This window comes from Eubalaena glacialis, chromosome 11 (assembly GCF_028564815.1).
Source record: "Eubalaena glacialis isolate mEubGla1 chromosome 11, mEubGla1.1.hap2.+ XY, whole genome shotgun sequence".
Lineage (NCBI taxonomy): Eukaryota > Metazoa > Chordata > Mammalia > Artiodactyla > Balaenidae > Eubalaena > Eubalaena glacialis.
In genome coordinates, this window is record NC_083726.1 from 59,493,898 (window position 1) to 59,514,597 (window position 20,700).

Genomic DNA, 20,700 nt, shown 5'->3' on the forward strand with positions numbered 1-20,700 from the left:
CTTCTTTATCCATTCATCTGTCAGTGGACATTTAAGTTGTTTCCATGTCTTGACTATTGTAAATGATGCTGCTATGAATATAGGGGTGCATGTATATTTTTGGATTATAGTTTTTTCCAGATATATGCCCAGGAATGGAATTGCTAGATCATAATGCAACTTATTTTTAGTTTTATGAGGAACCTCCATACTGTTTTCTGTAGTGGCTGTACCAATTTACATTCCCACCAACAGGATAGAAGGATTTCCTTTTCTCCACACCCTCTCCAGCATTTTTTTAAATTTTAATTATTTATTCATTCATTCATTCATTCATTTAGTTATTTATTTATTTGTGGCTGCGCTGGGTCTTTGTTGCCACGCGTGCAGGCTTTCTCTAGTTGCAGTGAGCGGGGGCTACTCTTTGTTGCAGTGCGTGGGTGTCTCATTGTGGTGGTTTCTTTTGTTGCGGAGCATGGGCTCTAGGCATGTGGGCTTCAGTAGTTGTGGTGTGTGGGCTTGGTAGTTGCGACGTGCGGCAGCGTTTGTTACTTGTAGACTTTTTAAAATTATTTATTTATTTTATTTTTGGCTGCATCGGGTCTTAGTTGCAGTACGCGAGATCTTCATTGTGGCATGCGGAACCCTCCACTGCAGTGCGCGGGCTCCTCATTTCAGTGTGTGGGCTTCTCTCTAGTTGTGGCCCATGTGCTCAGTAGTTGTGGCACATGGGCTTAGTTGCCCCGCAGCATGTGGGATCTTACTTACCTGACCAGGGATCAAAATTGCATCCCCTGCATTGGGAGGCAGATTCTTAACCACTGGACCACCAGGGAAGTCCCGTTATTTGTAGACTTTTTTTTTTTTTTTTAGTCTTTTAATTAATTAATTAATTAATTAATTAATTTTTATTTTTGGCTGCATTGGGTCTTCATTCCTGCACGTGGGTTTTCCCTGGCTGTGGTGAGCCGGGGCTATTCTTCATTGCGGTATGCACACTTCTCATTGCAGTGGCTTCTCTTGTTGCGGAGCACAGGCTCTAGGCCCGCGGGCTTCAGTAGTTGTGGCACGCAGGCTCAGTAGTTGTGGCTTGCGGGCTCTAGAGCTCAGGCTCAGTAGTTGTGGTGCACGGGCTTAGTTGCTCCGCGGCATGTGGGATCTTCCTGGACCAGGGATCGAACCCGTGTCCCCTGCATTGGCAGGGTGATTCTTAATCACTGAACCACCAGGGAAGTCCCTGTAGACTGTTTAATGATGGCCATTCTGACTGGTGTGAGGTGGTACCGCATTGTCGTGAAAACAATTTTTAAAACAGAAAAGATTTAGTGAGAAGAAAGAGGGACATTGTTTTATATTTTTACAAGTCTCTGATGTCTAGCTTATTGGAAGATAGCTGTATTCTTGTATCTCCATCTGCATTCAGTCTGTTGCAGTATGTCATTTTGGTTGAAATATATGAAGAAAATCCAGCCTTGGAGATATGTAGCTGAAAAAGACAGAAGTATTTTAATATCTTCTTTAGGTAATTGTGGGTATTCTTTGATATTATACCCAAACTCAACAAGTGGTAGTTTCTTAAAGGTTAGTTGCAATGTAGGTTAGTTGTATGGTTTCATTAATATGAAACCATATTAATGAACTTTTGTACTTCGTGACGTTAAAATTCGTTTGTTTAGTACGTTGAATGGGTCTTTTACCCATGTATGATTTTGAAACATCATGATTTAATTAATTGGAAAATATTGGTTCATTTGGTTATTCAGATCTTCCAAGTGTTTGATACAGTTAATTATACAGTTTTTAAAAATCACATTCATTAATACCTCTACCGTTTCATCAGGAAAGTCTTAAAGTATTGAGAAGCCATCAAGCTCATAGGGGATACATGTTTTCAAAATTCTGACTTTAGCTAAAGTTTGAATTTTATCATTTGCAACAAATACTTTCATTTGTTTTCTTTGAAGTCATAGGCTCACTTTGTTCATTTTCGTGAAAATATTGTACATACCCAAGTCTGAATAACCATAGTTTGCCTGTCAGTTGTTTACTTAAGAAATAATAGTAACACAACATTGTAAACAACCATACTCCAATAAAAATTAATTTAAAAAAAGAAATAATAGTATTCCATGAAAAAAGCAGCTAGTTCAGCTTGTAGCTCAGTTGCTTTTCCTTGAGACAATTATTGTATGATTATTGTAAAGCGGGAGAAGTGCTTTATACTTACTTCCCATTTTGACACTTAGAATATTAAAAAGACGTACTCAAAGTTGGAAATTTAATAAAATTATTAAATTTTACTGGTTTATCAAGGATATTCACAAGTAAAATTTATCTTTTCCTTTTTAAACTCCAAATGTGGAGTGGTGGAGAAGATGATATTACTAGTACAGTTTGATGCCCCTGCCTTGATTTATGCTAAGGCACTAGCAATTATACCTATATTGCTTTTATCACTGTTGTGAAAAAGGCAAATAACATCTTGTTATTATGAAAATACTTTCACCTCATAGACCTCCTGAGACCACATTTTGAGAACTGCTGTTTTAGATAGAGGATGCATTACGTAGTTGAGCCTTGAACAACATGGAGGTTTTTCAGTAGTAAATACTACAGTGTTATATGCTCTGTGGTTGGTCGAATCTGTGGAATCCCAGATACAGGGGGAACTGCGGATACTGAGGGCTGATTATAAGTTATACTCGGATTTTCAACTGTGGGGAGGGTTGGCGTTCTTAACCTCCTCATTGTTCAAGGGTCAACTCTATACCCAGAGATACTGAGATGAGGTGCTTTCTAGGTCAACTATAAGTAATTCGTTATGGAACTCAGGATATATATATATAGAGAGAGAGAGAGAAAAAGGTAGTCAGGGACTAGATTATAAACGAACTTAAGTACCCTGATAGGGAGTGCAGAATTTATAGGCACTGGGGAGTCTTTGAAGGATTTTAAGGAGGAGGAGGGGTGTGTATGTATGGTATGGGTGTGGGAGAGTGATGCCATCACATTTGTATTTTTCAAAGATCACCCTTGTCACAGTGTGTTTTGTGGTAAGTCCAGTGGAAAATGATGAGGTTCTAAACTAAGGCACTGACTTGGTCATGGAGCCACAGAGGGCCAGGCTGTACAAACCAGTGCAGGGGTTAGAGCATGTCCTTCCTAAAGTAGAGGTAAGCCTAGCAGCATCTGTTTGGCTGGATGGGCAGGAGCACAATTAGCTGCTTCCATCACCGTATCAGTTATAAGCTGTCCCCTCAAATACTCTTGTATAGACAGTTTTCTCTGGAAACACTGAATATGCTCTAGAATCTCTTTTGCAAAAATGACTTCAAAGATAATCACTGGGGACTTCCCTGGTGGCGCAGTGGTTAAGAATCTGCCTGCCAGTGCAGGGGACGTGGGTTTGAGCCCTGGTCCGGGAAGATCCCACATGCCGCGGAGCAGCTAAGCCCGTGCGCCACAACTACTGAGCCTGTGCTCTAGAGCCCGTGAGCCACAACTACTGAGCCCATGCGCCACAACTACTGAAGCCCACGTGCCTAGAGCCCGTGCTCCACAACAAGAGAAGCCACCTCAGTGAGAAGCCCGTGCACCGCAGAGTAGCCCTTGCTCGCCACAACTAGAGAAAGCCCGTGCACAGCAATAAAGACCCAGCGCAGCCAAAAATAATAATAATAATAATAAATAAATTAAAAAAAAAGATAATCACTGTTCTAACTTCTATTACCATACATTGGTTTTATCTGTTTTTGAATTTCATATTAATAGAATATAGTGATATGCTTTGTGTCTTTTTTTGCTCAGCATTGTCTTTGAGACAATGAGGGGAAATGAGCTCAACTTCTTTTTTTTTTTTTTTTTTAATATTTATTTATTTATTTGGCTGCCCTGGGTCTTACTAGCGGCACACGGGATCTTCGTTGCCACTTGCGGGACCATCTTTGCGGCATGTGGGATCTTTTAGTTGCGGCATGTGGGATCTAGTTCCCTGACCAGGGATCGAACCTGGGTCCCCTGCATTGGGAGCGTGGAGTCTTAGCCACTGGACCACCAGGGAAGTCCCAGCTCCACTTCTTGATGGGAATTGCTGCAAATAATCTGTGGCCATGTTTAATCTACAACACTGGGCATTACGCTTCCTTGTTCCTTCTTTCTCTCTCGTTTCTCTCTTTCTCCCTCCTTCCCTCCCCTCCCTCCCTTCCTTCCTTTTATTTATTTATTTTTATTTTTATTTTTTATTTCTCAATTGTATATATTTGGTTTTTTCTACAGAGGAAGAGGACAATAGAGTATTATGAACTGTTATTTGTATAAGTTTGTAAATTTTTTTAAGAAAGGACTTCAGAAAACAAGGCAGAGAATACGTAGAACAATGACTACTTCCAAATAATTCAGATAGAATCAAGCTTTGATTATAGGCTTGGTCAAATCAGTGCTAAACAGCTTCTCTAAGAAAAGTATTCAACGGAGTTATCTACTTTGCTTTTCACTAACTTGTCAAATAAACTGTTTTTAATCTTTATTTTTAACTATAAAAGTAAGACACAGTGCACAAACTCAAATAATCCCCAGGTGTATAATGTAAAAAGGAGACGTCCACCGCACCGTAACTACCAAAATTCCCATCCCCTAAGATAATTGCTGCTAAAAATTTAGAGGATCTCTCCTGACATTTTTTGAGCACATTTAGAAATCAAAAGCCTTTTCAGGTTCAAATGATGGCTTTGAATTTTCGTTAGGTATGAACAGTGTGGGAATTCACATTATTGCAGCAAATATCAGGTGTGAATTTACTGGGAATTGTTTTGAGATGTTACTTGGGGATCATAATAGCCAAAAAACGTTGGAAAATGAAAAAGGGTTTTTTTGAGGGAGTATGATTAGAAGAAAAATCATGGAATGATGCTGAAAGAGATCTAAAGGACCATGGAAATTAAAAGGTAGAACACTTTACAGAACAAAATTTGAGATATGGAAAGATCATTTTTAAAAATATTTAAGACTTTGTAACAAAATCCAAACTGTTCCCATGATTTCATCCTTTGACATCATGTCTATTTCTCAGGCTTTTCTCAAGCTCTAAAGCACTGGCTAAGTGAATACTTACAGCAGAGGTCACACATGGATGGCTTGGACTTTGTGTCTTGCCGTGTTTGCAGATTTTTTATTTACGCTGTAGTTGCCAACTAACATAACCCTTATGTCTGTGGACTGAACGTAATTCATGTACATGTGGATTATATATACATACACTTATGGTTCCTAAATACAAAAGTGTATGAATTTCTTTCCTTGAAAATCAGAAAACTGGCAATGCCTTGCCAAATTCCCACATGGCAACAATCCAGACAGGACCCAGCAGGAGTTCTCCCCGTCGCCCTAATCCTCGCCAGTCTGGTCTTAGACCGATCCCTGCCTGACCCTGCAGACCCCTGCCTCAACCTCCTTGTGTGTCACTCTCTCAGCATGTTTAAGGACATGTTATGCTGCAACTCCTACAGCATAACATGAAACCTGTTTAGTTTTAATCTGGACTAGGGATCAGGAAACCTGGGTTTCGTTTCTGTCTTATTCACTTTGGATAGGTAAGGGTGGTTAAGCTGTCCCATGTCCCTTATCAAATGGGAAAAATACTGTTTTAGGTCAGAGTAATTTGAGGAGATGTAGATTCTATGGAAAATGAAAATATTGTTTGTAATTTAGTTTGAACATTGAAACTTGTGTGTTTTTTGGACCTTAATTTGATCTGTTTTGCATGCCCACTATTCATCTGATAGTAGATGATTGTCATCTGTTAATAATCTGATCGTTGCCCTACTCCCATGTTGTTACGCAGAACAGCAGGAACCACCCTGGTTATGCTGGCACTTCCAGCATGGGCTTGACCACACTAACCAGTTCATGAAACTCCGTGTTCTGGAAACGGCCACGGTCAGTGAATCTGTACAATTTGGCTTCCAACCTGTTGGCCACTTCTTGTTGTTCCTTCCAAGGAAGGAAAGGATCGTCAGTGTAGCCAAACTGCACAGTGTGAGGGCAGTTGGCTTTGATCTCCCACTGCCAGGGGCGGCTGAAGCATCCGCTTGCCCGTTCATTGTCATCCCCCAGGTCAGACGTGTACGCAGACACTAACACAATAGCACACACCCGGTGGGTCTCTGCATACCTCATGGCTGCAGTGGCCCCGGAACTGTGGCCTATGATGATGATCTCCTCGTCACAGTGCAGCTCCGTCTGCATGAAGGGCAGCCAGATGCTCTCTCGAGCTGTGACTGGGTCAGGCATGTTTTTAGCCAAACACTGGAAACCAGGTATCTGCTCTAGCCCCCTCTTCACCCAGCCGTACCAGCCGTTGGGTGGCCACATCCCAGCCCCCGTTCCCGGGGATGATCACACCGCCTTGCAGGGCGCCGCCATGAGTGCAGCCAACCTCCCTTCCTTCCTTTTAAATTAAGGGGATAGTTTGTGGATTTTTGAAAATTGCCTTTCCTTGTCTTTCTTCTTGAAATTCATGTTAGAACACAGCTTACTTGCTTAAAGGATGTCTTCTGTGATTTCTTGGTGTGGCCAAGGACCAGATGTTTTCAGGTCTTGACTTCGCGACTGCTTTTCGAATTACGTTAATAGTACCAAACATCTGTTAATGCTGGAGAGATTAGTTTCTTCTCCAGGTGATTTTGGTCTTTTTTTTTAAATCCTTTTTTTTTTTTTTTTTTTTGTAATTGCTGAGACTTAACGTTCTGGTCTTTTTATGGGCTCTCTTCCTGGCCCTTCAATGCCTTGTTAGTCATCCACAGTTACTAAAGTGGGCCTGAAATGACAACTTTTTTTCCAAGGTGCTCAGTGAAGTCAGGAAGGGAAAGCCTCCCTATCAGGAGAAGGTGTCTGGATTGCAGTTGTCTTGAGTAGACAGTATTTTTATATGTGAAGTAAATAAGAATCTTGGGCAAGGTGCAGGTCTTAGTGACCTGTCAGCCCATCAGGATGAATCATCTCAAGTCCTAGATGAGGTGACAATGTCAGCACAGTGAGCCCCTTGCCCTGAGTTTATTGGGCCTCTCTTAAGGTAGCTGTCATAGCCCTTATTTTAGAGAAAAGTCAGAGTCATTCTTCAAGATTCAGCTGACTTTAAACATTATTTATTTTGGAGGGAGAAGGTCACTTTCAGTATAGGTGCACCATTGGAAGTGGCATGTGGCTGTTTTTCACATTATAGCCATTTTGATGTGCCGAAGTGTTACAGTTGTTAGCATCTTAAAACTTGTCTCCAGGTGACTAGAGGCTATTCTGCATCTCTAAGTAAGTTTAATTAATTGTCTTGGGTGCCAGACAAGTAGATTTGTTAACTGTAGTTTCTGATTTATCTATTGCTCAAACCAGTGATAATTTGATAGGAATAGGAACTCAGAGGTGGCATTTTATTGCAAAAGATGGATGTTGGTTGCTAAATGCAGTTGATTAGAAGGCTAGGACAAAGTATTTGTTTTTCTGGTGACAGGGTCATTATTAAGGCTTTATAGAATGTGCCACTAGTCAGATGACTGAACTAAATCTTCCTACTCCTGTGAGGTTATCTTTAAGGCGTTGGGAGTGCCTCACAGAACTCTTACTAACTATGGTACTCTCACAGGTGTTTGCAGCTTCGTCAGATTAGCCTGGTGGTTCTGGTATGTGAGGCACTCCTCAGTGCAATACTAGTAGCCAGAGTTTTGGTAATTGCTGCTGCCTGAGAACATTGGCTCTGAAACCCACAGACCTAGAGAACAGTGTTGCCAGATAAGATTGCCATCTTAATTTTCTGAGGGCAAATTTTACCTTCAGAGAAAGGAAGGGAGCTTTCTGAGAATACAAGACAGATTGTTAGAATGAGGAAGAGAACATAGGGTTTTGAAGCCTGGCCATTTTATTGGCTGTAGAAATAAGTTTTTTGGGTTTTTTTGTTTGTTTGTTTTTTTGGCTGCGTTGGGTCTTCGTTGTTGCGCGCAGGCTTTCTCTAGTTGCGGAGAGCGGGGGCTGCTCTTCGTTGTGGTGTGCAGGCTTCTCATTGCGGTGGCTTTTCTTGTTGCAGAGCATGACCTCTAGGCACGCGGGCTTCAGTAGTTGCAGCACACGGGCTCAGTAGTTGTGACTTGCGGGCTCTAGGACGCAGGCTCAGTAGTTGTGGTGCACGGGCTTAGTTGCTCCGCGGCATGTGGGATCTTCCCAGGCCAGGGATCGAACCCTTGTCCCCTACGTTGGCAGGTGGATTCTTAACCACTGCACCACCAGGGAAGTCCCTAGAAATAAGTTTTTAAAAACCTAACACCTTAGAGGTAGTACTTGGCTTTGTAAATGAAGCAAACAATTAGAAAACTGTTACAGTGCTTATTATGTGTCAGACACTATTTGGCATTGGAGGCACATATGAACAAGACACATAAGATTTCTGCCCTCAAAGAGCTTACATTCTTGTTTGAGAAGATAGACAATTTTCAAATAAATCAATAAGATAATTACAGAGTATAGTGCTATGAAGAAGATTGATATGATGATGTGATTTGAGAGTAAGGGAGAAGGGGATACTTCAAATCGGGTGGTCAGACCTCTTCATAGTGACATATGAACTATTAATTGAAGGGAGGCAGAACCAGCATTTCCTGATGAAAGACAACTGTTTTGGGCAGGAGGAAAAACAAATACAAAGGACTTGTGGGAAGTATGTGGTTTGGTATGTTCAAGAGTAGGCAGGGGCCAGATTTTATAAGGCTCTGTAGACCTTGCTTGGGATGATGGGAAGCCACTGGTGGAAGGAAGCTGGTTGAGCAAGGAAGCTAAGTGATCGGAATTACGTGTTAAAAAGATCACTCATAACATAACATTGTAAATCAACTATACTTCAATTAAAAAAAAAAAAAATCACTCTTGATTCTCTGGGGAGAACAGATAGCAGAGTGCCCAGAGCAGAAGTAGAATGATTAGTTAAGAGGCTATTGCATTTTATTAAAAAGCTGCAATTATATGGAGGTAAAAGAGGATGGACGGCAGAAGGGAATTCAACTTCTTTCAGAAAGTATTTCACTTTTAATTTTGATAAGATTACAGATAGGGCAAGAAAACCATTATAGCAATAAGTACTAGTGTGTGCTTTGAATTATGTTGTTCTTGATTCTCTGACTCAGAGCTGGAGAGTGACTTTTTGGTGTGGCAAGGCTCTCAGCCTGAACCTACTCTGCTCACTTAAAAATCCCACACATCTGGGCATGACTTGAGGGCCTGTAGGGAAAGGCAACCCAGCCAGTAATTTCTTTGCATGAGGGAGAACAAGGCATTTCCTGGGGAAAAAATTCACCATGCAGCCATGTTTCAGGACCAAGATTGGCAGTGAAAAGGGGAAGGGCAATATCCTTTGGTCATGCCTCCCAATCCTAACCAAACTACCATACGTCTCCAATGCCAAAACCCTGAGAGGAAGGGGCCATAAAAAAACTAGAAGAGCTTTTTCACAGAAATCTGTGTAAGATATTGGGAAGGTGGACTTTTGATGTGATATCCACCGGATAGAGTTATAAGACAAAATTATAAGTTAGGGATACTCCTCACTGTGTAGAACGCAGTGGGGCTTAGGTTTTTGAGGGCTTCCAAGAACACAGGCTGGCTTGCGCATATTAAGGGTTCTGGTGGTGGCACTCAGCACTCTGGGTTGTTGAAGTGGATTAAGCAGCAGCCAGCCCTCAGAGTCCCGTAAGAGCAATAATAATAAATATTGCAGTTGGAGTGAGGAGATATTAAATTATGTGTTTGTGATACTTATTTCTACTCATAGAAGAAAATTCTGTCTCTGACCTCTGCTTTTGCTTTGCACCTACCAAGAGATATTCTAGATCTGCTAGATCAGTTTCTAGATTTGTCTTGTGTGGAAGGATAATGGGTAAAAAACAGCTGAAGAATTTCAAGGAGTAAGACTGGATGATTTGTTTGTATTAGAGAGGGGACCGGGAACTGCTTATAAGTAGAGGGGATCAACAGAGGGGAAAGAGCCAAATGAATAGTGTTTTATTGTGAATTGAGAGTAGGGATGGATATAGAGGGTTCAGCACAAGGTGTAGGGTTATAAGAAATATTGTGAGCAAAAGGAATTGGGAAAGAAGATATTAAGAAGCTGATTTGAAATAGATCTTTTTATTTTCTTTGAGAGTCTCAATATATTAAGATTGAAATTGCTTTTAACTTACCTTTTTTTTTTTTTTTTTTTTTTTTTTTTGGAGGTTAGACTTGTTACTTATATGTGACGCCATTCCAGCACTGGACTCATGGAGGCTGAACATTTATTCAGGTAATAATAGGTAACATTTATGGAATACTTCTTATGTGCCAGGCAACAAACTAAGTGCTTTACCCTTGATCTCATTTAATCCTCACACAATCTCATAAGGTTGGGAGTGTTACTGCACCCATTTAATAGATGAAGAGATTGAGACTCACAGTATATCAAGATTGAATTCATCTGAATTAAAAAATGGAAAAAAGCTACTGTAATAGTCAAAGTGAGAGATGATGGTAGCTTGGGTTAGGTGATGTCATTTCTTACCTGGCATAAATATCATGAATGTAAAATGGTTTTGATTGGCTGTATTTCACCCTTATTTCCATAACTTTTCCTCATTGCTGAATACATCATGCTTTTAGTGTGTCTTTTTTTTTTTTTTTTTGGCTGCGTTGGGTCTTCGTTGTTGTGCATGGGCTTTCTCTAGTTGCGGTGAGCAGGGGCTACTCTTCGTTGTGGTGTGCGGGCTGCTCATTGCGGTGGCTTCTCGTTGCGGAGCACGGGCTCTAGGCGTGTGGGCTTCAGTAGTTGCAGCACACGGGCTCAGTAGTTGTGGCAGGCGGGCCCTAGAGCGTGCAGGCTTCAGTAGTTGTGGCACGTGGGCTCAGTAGTTATGGCGCGCAGGCTGTAGAGCACAGGCTCAGTAGTTGTGGCACATGGGCTTAGCCTGCTCCACAGCATGTGGGATCCTCCCGGACCAGGGATCGAACCCTTGTCCCCTGCATTGGCAGGAGGATTCTTAACCACTGCACCAACAGGAAAGTCCTTTTAGTTTGTCTTTAAAACAGTGGAAATATCTTTTGGTAAAGAAAAATTCAGCTTAGGCTTTTTTTTTTTTTTTTTTGGGCTGTGTTAGGTCTTTGTTGCTGTGCGCGGGCTTTCTCTAGTTGTGGCGAGTGGGGGCTACTCTTCGTTGCGGTGTGCGGGCTTCTCATTGCAGTGGCTTCTCTTGTTGCAGAGCACGGGCTCTAGGCGCGCAGGCTTCAGTAGTTGTGGCATGTGGGCTCAGTAGTTGCGGCTCGCAGGCTCTAGAGTGCAGGCTCAGTAGTTGTGGTGCATGGGCTTAGTTGCTCTGCAGCGTGTGGGATCTTCCTGGACCAGGGCTCGGACCCGTGTCCCCTGCATTGGCAGGCAGATTCTTAACCACTGCACCAGGAGGGAAGCCCCAGCTTAGGGTTTTTAACCTTAAAGCTTTTTGAACTTTTTAGAAAGTAGATAAAAAGTTTTGCAATAGTTTATATTTTTTGAGTAAATATCTACAAAAGGTAGATACCTATAATTGGGGAATTCTTAAGAGGTGATTAATATAGATAATAGAGGGTTTTTTGTTGATTTCATCACGCTTGAGATACTATTCACAAGTATTTTCAAGTTTAAGGAACCTTATTAGGGTTTCTTGTAGGAGCTTTTTTTGGTGTATCTAAATGCTTGTTTACAGATTACATTAATTGTAGTACTTGCCAGAACTGGCAGGGTGTCTAGCACTACCGACTGAAGATCAGTCAAAAATGAAGATTGAGCATCTCTGAAATTATAATGTAGGTTAATGGAAGTTTCTTTTTTTTTTTAATTTTATTTATGTATTTGGCTGCATCGGGTCTTAGTTGCAGCGCGCAGGCTCTTCGTTGCAGCGTGCAGTCTTCTCTCTATCTGTGGTGTGCGGGCTTCAGAGCGCGTGGGCTCAGTAGTTGTGGTGCGTAGCCTTAGTTGCCCCGTGGCATATGGGATCTTAGTTCCCTGACCAGGGATCGAACCCATGTCCCCTGCATTGGAAGGCGGATTCTTAACTACTGGACCCCAGCGAAGTCCCCCGGAAGTATTTTTTTTTAATTTTTAAAAATTTATTTATTATTTTTGACTGCATTGGGTCTTCGTTGCTGCATGTGGGCTTTTCTTTAGTTGCAGCGAGCAGGGGCTATTCTTCGTTGCGGTGTATGGGCTTCTCATTGCGGTGGCTTCTCTTGTTGCGGAGCACAGGCTGTAGGCTTCAGTAGTTGTGGCAAGTGGGCTCAGTAGTTGTGGCCCGTGGGCTCTAGAGCGCAGGCTCAATAGTTGTGGTGCACAGGCTTAGTCATTCCGCGGCATGTGGGATCTTCCCGGACCAGGGATCGAACCTGTGTCCCTTGCATTGGCAGGCAGATTCTTAACCACTGCACCACCAGAGAAGTCGTGGAAGTATTTTTAAGTTCACAAAAATTCAAATTTATATGCTACTTTGAGTGGTTCTCCATGTTTAATGTTGCCAAGAGTTGCCTGTACACTCAGCAAGGTAAAGTAAAACCGCTTTATTACTACCTTATCAATTATTGAGTTGCCAGCATGCGTACATTGCCCTATCATATTTTCAAAAAAGAGCTTAATTGAGGCTTTTAATAATTGACATACAGTAAACTGTACATATTAAAACGTACAATTTGTTAAGTTTTGACATGTGTTCACTGTAAAACTGTCACCCCAATCAAGACATAATGAAGGTCTCACGAGCCCCTCGCCCCCTTCCCCCTCCCGGCCCCAACACCTCGGACCCCGGGACCGCGCGGGAGGAGGGTCGGGTGGGTCTCACCCCTCCCTGCCCCCAGGCTCCCACTCCCTGAGGAATTTCTACACCGGGGTGTCCCAGCCCGGCCGCGGGGAGCCCCCCTTCATCTCTGTCGGCTATGTGGACGACACGCAGTTCGTGCGGTTCGACAGCGACGCCCCGAATCCGAGGATGGAGCCGCGGGTGCCATGGGTGGAGCAGGAGGGGCCGGAGTATTGGGATCGGAACTCGCGGATCTACAAGCACCACGCACAGACTTTACGAGTGAACCTGAACACCCTGCGCGGCTACTACAACCAGGGCGAGGCCGAACCTCTTCAGCCCACCGTCCTCATGGCATCATTGTTGGCCTGGTTCTGTTGGTGGTCACTGGAGCTGTGGTGGCTGGAGCTGTGATCTGGAGGAAGAAGCACTCAGGCAGCGACAGTGCCCAGGGCTGTGATGTTATCTTTCACCAGTCCTAAAGCGCTGTTTCCTGGATTATTCTTTCCATCTTTTCCAAAGTACCAAAAACTGGAAAGGAACAAGGATTAAACCCTGGAAGTCCCAGTGCTACGTGATCTGATCAGACCACACACCTGAGCAGACTGCAGAGTTTTGGCACTGCGTCTAGACAGCACAGAGACCAGGGAGTCCTAAACTTTAATTTGCCTAAGAATCACCGGGACATCTTGGTAAGATTCAGAAGGTCTGTAGTAGGGCATGGGATTCTGTATTATAACAAGGTTGGTGCTGATTCTGCTTTCAGATCACATTTAGTAGCAAGAACGTAGACCAGGATTCCCACATGGCTGTGCACCAGCCTCACCTGTAGGGCTTGTTGAATAAGCAAATCTTGGGCTCCGTGCCCAGCATTCTGAGATGGTGGGTCTGGGAAGAAGCCTGAGTATTTTGCAGCAATCCTTACAAGCAATCTTGGGATTCAGCCGGATTGGGAACGACTGAGGTCAGTGATCAGAGAGCGCTCAGGTTGGGGAGGAGCCTTAAATCCACACTTAAACCTTGTTTTTTCCTGGGAAGAAAAGAGCAAGACGTATGCTGGAGACACATGTTGGTTTTTCTACCCTGGGGTATGTAGCCAGGTGGAAGACTGACGAAGTGTTATCAGCTCAAGATAATGAAAATCTATGAATCCTTGCTCTCTGAAACTATTCCCTGGATGGATTTCTCACTCATTCCTTGGTATGAACAATGGAATACAAAAAAAAAAAAAAGACATAATGAACATATTTATCACCTCCACAAGTTTTCTTATCCCCATTTGTTATCCTTCTCCCAACCTCTGTAGTCTCCTGGCAACCACTGATCAATTTTCTGTCACTATAGAGTAGTTTGCATTGTCTAGAATTTTATATAAAGGGAATCATAAAGTGTATACTCTCATATTTACTTATTTTTGGTTTGGCTTTTTTTATCAAGCTAATTATTTTGAGATTCATCTATGTTGTTGCATGTATCAATAGTTATTCCTTTTTATTGCTGAGTAGTGATCTTTTGTACAGCTGTAACACAATTTGTTCATGCATTCACTTACTGAGGGACATTTGGGTTTATTCCGGTTTTTGGCAGTTACAGATAAAGTTATGCTATGAATATTTGTGTACAAATCTTTGTATGGACATATACTTTATTTTTCCCTCCAAGTTAATTTCTTTCTTTATTTTTTCTTTTTTTTTGACGTGAATTCACGTAGCGTACAATTAACAATTTTAAAGTGTACAGTTCATTGGTATTTAGTATATTTACAGTGTTCTGCAATCACAAGCACTTTCTAGATCCAAAACTTTTTCATTATTCCATAAACCACCCCATGCCCATTAACTAATCATTCCCCATTCTCTCTTCCCCCCCATCCCTTGGTAACTTCTAATCTGCTTTCTGTCTCTATGGATTTGCCTAGTCTGGATATATAATATAAAAGGAATCAGACAGTATGTGAACTTTTGTGATTGGCTTCTTTCACTTAGCATAATGTTTTCATGGTTCATCCAAGTTTTAGCATGTATCAGTACTTTGTTCTTTTTTTTGGGTGCGCCATGTGGCTTGCGGGATCTCAGTTCCCCCACCAGGAATTGAACCTGGGCCATGACAGTGAAAACCTGGAATCCTAACCACTAGGCCACCAGGCAACTCCCAGTACTTTGTTCTTTTTTATGGCTGAATAATCTGTTGTGTGGTGGATATATCACATTTTGTTTATCCATTCATCAGTTAGTGGACTTTTAGGTTGTTTCCACTTTGGGGTACTGTGAATAATGCTGCTATGAACAATTATGTACAAGTTTTTGTGTGGAAATATGTTTTCGTTTCTCTTGGCTATAAACCTAGAAGTCTAATGGCTGGATCATATGGTAACTGTGTGTTTAACTTTCTGAGGAACTGTCAAACTGCTTTCAAAGTGGTTGCATGATTTTACATTCCCACCGACAATGTTTGAGAGTACCAATTTGTCTATCATCATCAAACGTCTTATTGTCTGTCTTTGTGAGTCCAGCCATCCTAGTGGGTGTGAAGTAGTATCTCATTATGGTTTTGATTTGCATTTTCCTGGTGACTAGTGATGTTGAGCATCTTTTCACGTACAAATTGGCCATTTGTATATCTTTTTTGGAAAAATGTATATTTATTTAAATCCTTTGCCTTTTAAAAAATTGGATAACTTGTCTTTTTATTATTGAGTTGTAAGAGTTCTGGGTACAAGTTTCTTATCAGATGTATGCTTTGCAAATATTTCTTCCATGGGTTGTTTTTTCACTTTCTTGATGGTATTGTTTACAGACAAAAGTTTTAAATTTGATTAAGTCCACTGAATCTATTTTTTTCTTTAAGAGTTTTATGGTTTTAGCTCTTACATTTAGGTCTGTGATCCATTTTGAGTTAATTTTTGTGTATGGTGTGAGGTATGGTTCCAACTTTTTCTTTTATGTATAGATATCCACTTGTCTCATTACTGCATGTTGAAAAGACTGTCTTTGGCCTATTTGATTGTCTTGGCACCCTTGTCAAAAATCAGTTGACCATAAATGTAAGGATTTATTTCTGGACTTTCAATGCTATTCCACTACAATACTGTTTTGATTACTATAGCTTTGTGTAGTTAGTTGAACTTGGGAAATGTGAGTCCTCCAATTTTGTTGTTCTTTTTTAAGATTATGTTGTTTATTCTAGGTCCCTTGCATTTCCATGTGAATTTTAGGATCAGTTTGTCATTTTATGCAAAAAAAAAGCCAGCCGGGATTTTGATAGGGATTGCTTTGAATCTGTAGATCAGTTTTGGGAGTGTTACCATCTTAGCAGTAAGTCTTCCAATTGATGCACATAGGATGGATTTACTCTTATTTAGATATTATTTCATTTCTCTCAATAATAGTTCGTGATTTTCAATATGCAAGTTACATTTTTTTAACCCTACCCCATTACACTTCTTTTGTTAAATTTATAACTAAGTATTATTTTTGTTACTATTGTAAATTTTTCCCCCCTTCACTTCACTTTTGAGTTGTTCATTGCTTGTGTATAGAAATACAATCAATTTTTGTATATTGACCTTGTATCTTGCAACCTTGTTGAACTTGTTTATTAGTTTTTAGTGGATTCCTTAGGATTGTCTAGATACAGGATCTTGTCATCTGCAAATAGAGATCGTTTTTACTTCTTTTCCAGTCTGGATGCCTTTTCTTTCTTCTTAGTGCCTCATTGCCTTAGCTAGAACCTCCAGTGCAAAAGTTTATGTCTTTGTCTTGTTACTGAGCTTAGGATAAATGCATTCAATCTTTAAGTAGGATGTTATTTATGGGGTTTTGCAGATTCCTTTTATGAAATTGAGTTATTTCCTTAGTGGTCCTGGGGATTACAGTTGACATCTTAATTTATAACAATGTAGTTTAATTTAATACCAACTCAGTTACAGTCGTGTGCAAAACTTTGTGTCTGTATAGCTCTGTTCCCTCTTCTCTCTTTTGTTCTATTACATACAAACTACATCTTTGTACATTGTGTGCCCATCAACACAGGTTTATAATCATAGCTTTATTTAGTTGTCTTTTAAATCAGATAGACAAAGAGTTACAAACAAAACATTTATTTATACTATCTTTTACATTTACCTATATAGTTACTTTTACCAGTACTTTTAATTTTTTTGTTTGGATTTGAGATACTGCATTAGAGTCCTTTTATTTCAGCCTGAGTGACTGTCTTTAGTATTTCTTGTAAACTAGATCTGCTAGTGATGAGTTCTTTCATTTTTATCTAGGAATGTCTTAATTTCTCCTTTGTTTTTGAAGGATAGTTTTGCTGGAGATAGAATTCTTGGTTGATAGTCTTTTTCTTTCAGCACTTTGAATAAATCTTCCCATTGCCTTCTGACCTCCATGGTTTTTGATGAGCTTCCTGGATTTGCAGATTTAGTGTTTGAGAAAAATTTGGCCATTATTTCATTAAATATCCTTTCTTTCCCTTTCTCTCCTGTCATGGGACTCCCAATATGAATTGTTAGGCTTTGTTCTGAGGCTTTGTTCATTTTTCTTTATTCTTTTTTCTTTCTGTTCCTCAGACAGATCTAGCCTAATTGACCTAGCTTCAAGTTTGTGGATTATTCCTTCTTCCTGCTCAGGTCTTGTGTTGAACTCTCTACTGATGTTTTTCATTTCCATTATTGTAGTTTCCAACTCCAAAATTTCCATTTGTGGTTCCTTTTTGTAATTTCTGTCTTTCTATTAATATTCTATTTTTGGTGAGATATTTTTCTCATACTTTTTCTTTAGTACTTTAGTCATAGTTATCTTAACTTTTTTGATTTTTTTTCCTCCCTCCCTCTTTCCTTTTTTGATCTTATTTAAAATGGCTGATCTTATTTTAAAAGCCTATCTAAATCCAATGTTTGGGCTCCCTAAGTGACTTTCTGTTGACTGCCATTTTTCCTTGTGGGCCATACATTCTGCTTCAAGGAAATGTTGTTATACTGCTTCTTGTATAGTATAAGATTTTACAATACTGTACTTCTGTTTCTTCCCTCCTGGGCATACATTTACTTGTATATATAAATTGTACAATATATTTTAAATTATTCTTGCTTTGAATAGTTGAGTATTTTAAAAAGATATTTAAATAACGAAGAAAGAGTTTTTTCTATTTACCCACATTGTTACCACTTATGCTCTTAACTCCTTTATGTAGATCCAGATTTTCATCTGTTATCATATTCATTCATCTTGAAGGACTAGTACAGGTCTGCTGGTGATGAATTCTTTCAGCTTTTGTATGTCTGAAAAGTTTTATTTATTTTAAATAAAAAAGTTTTATTTTATTTACTTTATTTTGCCTTCATTTTTGAAAGATATTTTCTGTGAGTATAGAATTTTTGGTTGACAGTTTTTTTTTTCTTTCAGTCTTTTAAGATACCACTCCATTGTCTTCTGACTTGAATAGTTTCCAGCGAGAATTCTGTTGTTATCTTCATCTTTGTTCCTCTATAGATAATAAGTCCTTTTTCTCTGGCTACTTTTTTTTTTATTAATTTATTTTATTTGTTTATTTTTGGCTGCATTGCGTCTTTGTTGCTGCACACGGATTTCCTCTAGTTGCGGCGAGCGGGGGCTACTCTTTGTTGCAGTGTGCCGGCTTCTCATTGCGGTGGTTTCTCTTGTTGCAGAGCACAGGCTCTAGGCGCTCGGACTTCAGTAGTTGTGGCATGCGGGCTCAGTAGTTGTGGCTTGTGGGCTCTAGAGCACAGGCTCAGTAGTTGTGGTGCACGGGCTTAGTTGCTCCGCGGCATGTGGGATCTTCCCGGACCAGGGCTCGAGCCCATGTTCCCTGCATTGGCAGGCAGACTCTTAACCACTGCACCACCAGGGAAGCCCCTTCTCTGGCTACTTTTAAGATTTACTCTGTATTACTCGTTTTAGGTAGTTTGGTAATAAGGTGTTTTGTTCTTTGAGCTTCTTGGATCTGTGTATTTATAGTTTTATTCCAATTTGGAAACTTTTAAGTTATTGTTTTCTGTAATATTTTTTTCCTCTCTCTTCTTTGGAGATACCACTGACACATATATTAGGTAATTTGAAATTATTCCACAGTTCACTGGTAATTTGTTCATTTTATTTAGTTTTTTCCCCTGATGTATTCTGTTGCAATTTCTAATCTGCTGTTAGTCTTACGTAGTGTAGTTTTATCTCTAACATATCAGAGATTTTTTTACTTCTTCTAACATGCCTACTTTTTCCTTTCGATTTTTGCATATATGGAATACAGTTATAATAACTTTCTAAATATCTTTCTTTACTATTTCTATAATCTGTATTGTTTCTCAGTCATTTATCTTAACTTTTCATTATGAAATAAGTATAATTTATAAGAAGTTGTACATGTTCCATGTGTTTTTCACCCATTTTCTCCCAGTGGTAACGCTTGTATAATTATAGGACAATATCAAAACTAGGAAATTGATATTGGTACAGTCTTCAGAGTTTATTCATATCTGACCAGTTTTACATCTACTCCTGTGTGTGTGTGTGTGTGTGTGTGTGTGTGTGTGTGTGTGTAGTTCTATGGAATTTCATCATGTGTGAATTTGTATATCTACAGCCACCATCAAAGTACAGAACAGTTCTATTCAAACAAGAATTTTTCCTGTTGCCCTTTTTTTTTCTTTTGGCTGCACCACGCAGCATCTGGGATCTTAGTTCCCCGACCAAGGATCAAACCCGTGCCCCCTGCATTGGGAGCGTGGAGTCTTAACCACTGGACCACCAGCAAAGTCCTTGTTGCCCTTTTATAACCACTCCTATCCTACCTACCTCCACCCCGCTCATAAACCTGTAACCCTGGCAACCACTAATCTGTTCTCCATCTCTATAATATTGTCATTTCAAAATGTTATTTAAATGGAATCATACAGTATATAACCCTTTAAGGTTGACTTTTTTTTGCCCCCACTCAGCATAATTCCCTTGAGGTCCATATAAGTTGTATATGTGTGTGTGTATCAATAGTTTGTACCCTTTTATTGCTGAGTAGTGTTCCATGGTATGGCTATCCCAAGTCTGTTTAAGCATTCACCTGTTGAAGGACTTCTGTATTGGTTCCAGTTTTGGGCTATTATGAATAAAGCTACTGTGAACATTCACATACAGGTTTTTGTGTAAACATAAGTTTTTATTTTTCTGGAATAAAGGTCCAAGAGTACAGTTGCTGGGTGGCATGGTAATTGCATATTTCATTTTATAAGAAACTGCCAGACTTTCTTCTAGAGTGGCTTTGCCATGTTACATTCCTACCAGCTATGTATGAGTGATTTAGTTTCTTTGCATCCTTGCCAACATTTGGTATTGACAGTTTTTTTGTTTTGTTTCGTTTTTTTTGGCCATGCTGCGCAGCTTGTGGGATTTTAGTTCCCTGATCAGTGAATGAACCCAGGCCCTTGGCAGTGAGAGCATGGAATCCTAACCACTGGACTACCAGGGAATTCCAAACAGTATTTTTTATTTTAGCCATTATGTTAGGTGTGCAGTGATATCTCATTTTGGTTTTAATTTGTATTTCTCTAATGGCTAATGATTTTGAATATGTCTGTTCATGTCTTTTGCCCATTTTCTATTTGGATTGTTTGTTTCTTTACTGTTGAGTTTTGAGAATTCTTTATATATTCTATATACAAGTCTTTTGTTGGATATGTGGTTTGCAGATATTTCTCCAATCTGTGGCTTACTCTCTTCTATGAGCTCTAGACTCCTTTGCTCTCTCAGACTTTCACTCCTGTGTTCTCCACTTAGGGAGCATGTTGGAGCATGCCTAGGTTCCCCTTAAACTCCCTCTTTTGACATTTCTTGGAAACTCTCCCTAGGCATTAAACTTGGGTAATCATAGAGCTTACCTT

The 20,700-nt window shown here is 40.2% G+C and overlaps 1 protein-coding gene and 2 pseudogenes across 16 annotated transcripts in view; 2 read left to right on the forward strand and 1 right to left on the reverse strand.

Moving 5' to 3' along the window:
• R3HDM2 (R3H domain containing 2) overlaps positions 1-20,700 on the forward strand; it is a 153,109-nt gene that overhangs the window by 32,606 nt on the left and 99,803 nt on the right. For 13 of the 16 annotated variants that reach the window (XM_061205814.1, XM_061205818.1, XM_061205812.1 and 10 more), the window contains one exon: positions 10,232-10,294. The exons of 1 other annotated variant lie outside the window; for it this stretch is intronic. The gene's annotated coding sequence lies outside the window, so the exon portion shown is untranslated. Of the gene's footprint in view, positions 1-10,226; positions 10,295-20,700 lie in introns of all 16 variants that reach the window. 2 more of the 16 variants (XM_061205806.1, XM_061205804.1) reach the window with 1 other exon arrangement.
• Positions 5,839-6,399, reverse strand: LOC133101180 (putative hydrolase RBBP9; annotated as a pseudogene).
• On the forward strand, positions 10,272-13,502 carry LOC133101668 (BOLA class I histocompatibility antigen, alpha chain BL3-6-like; annotated as a pseudogene).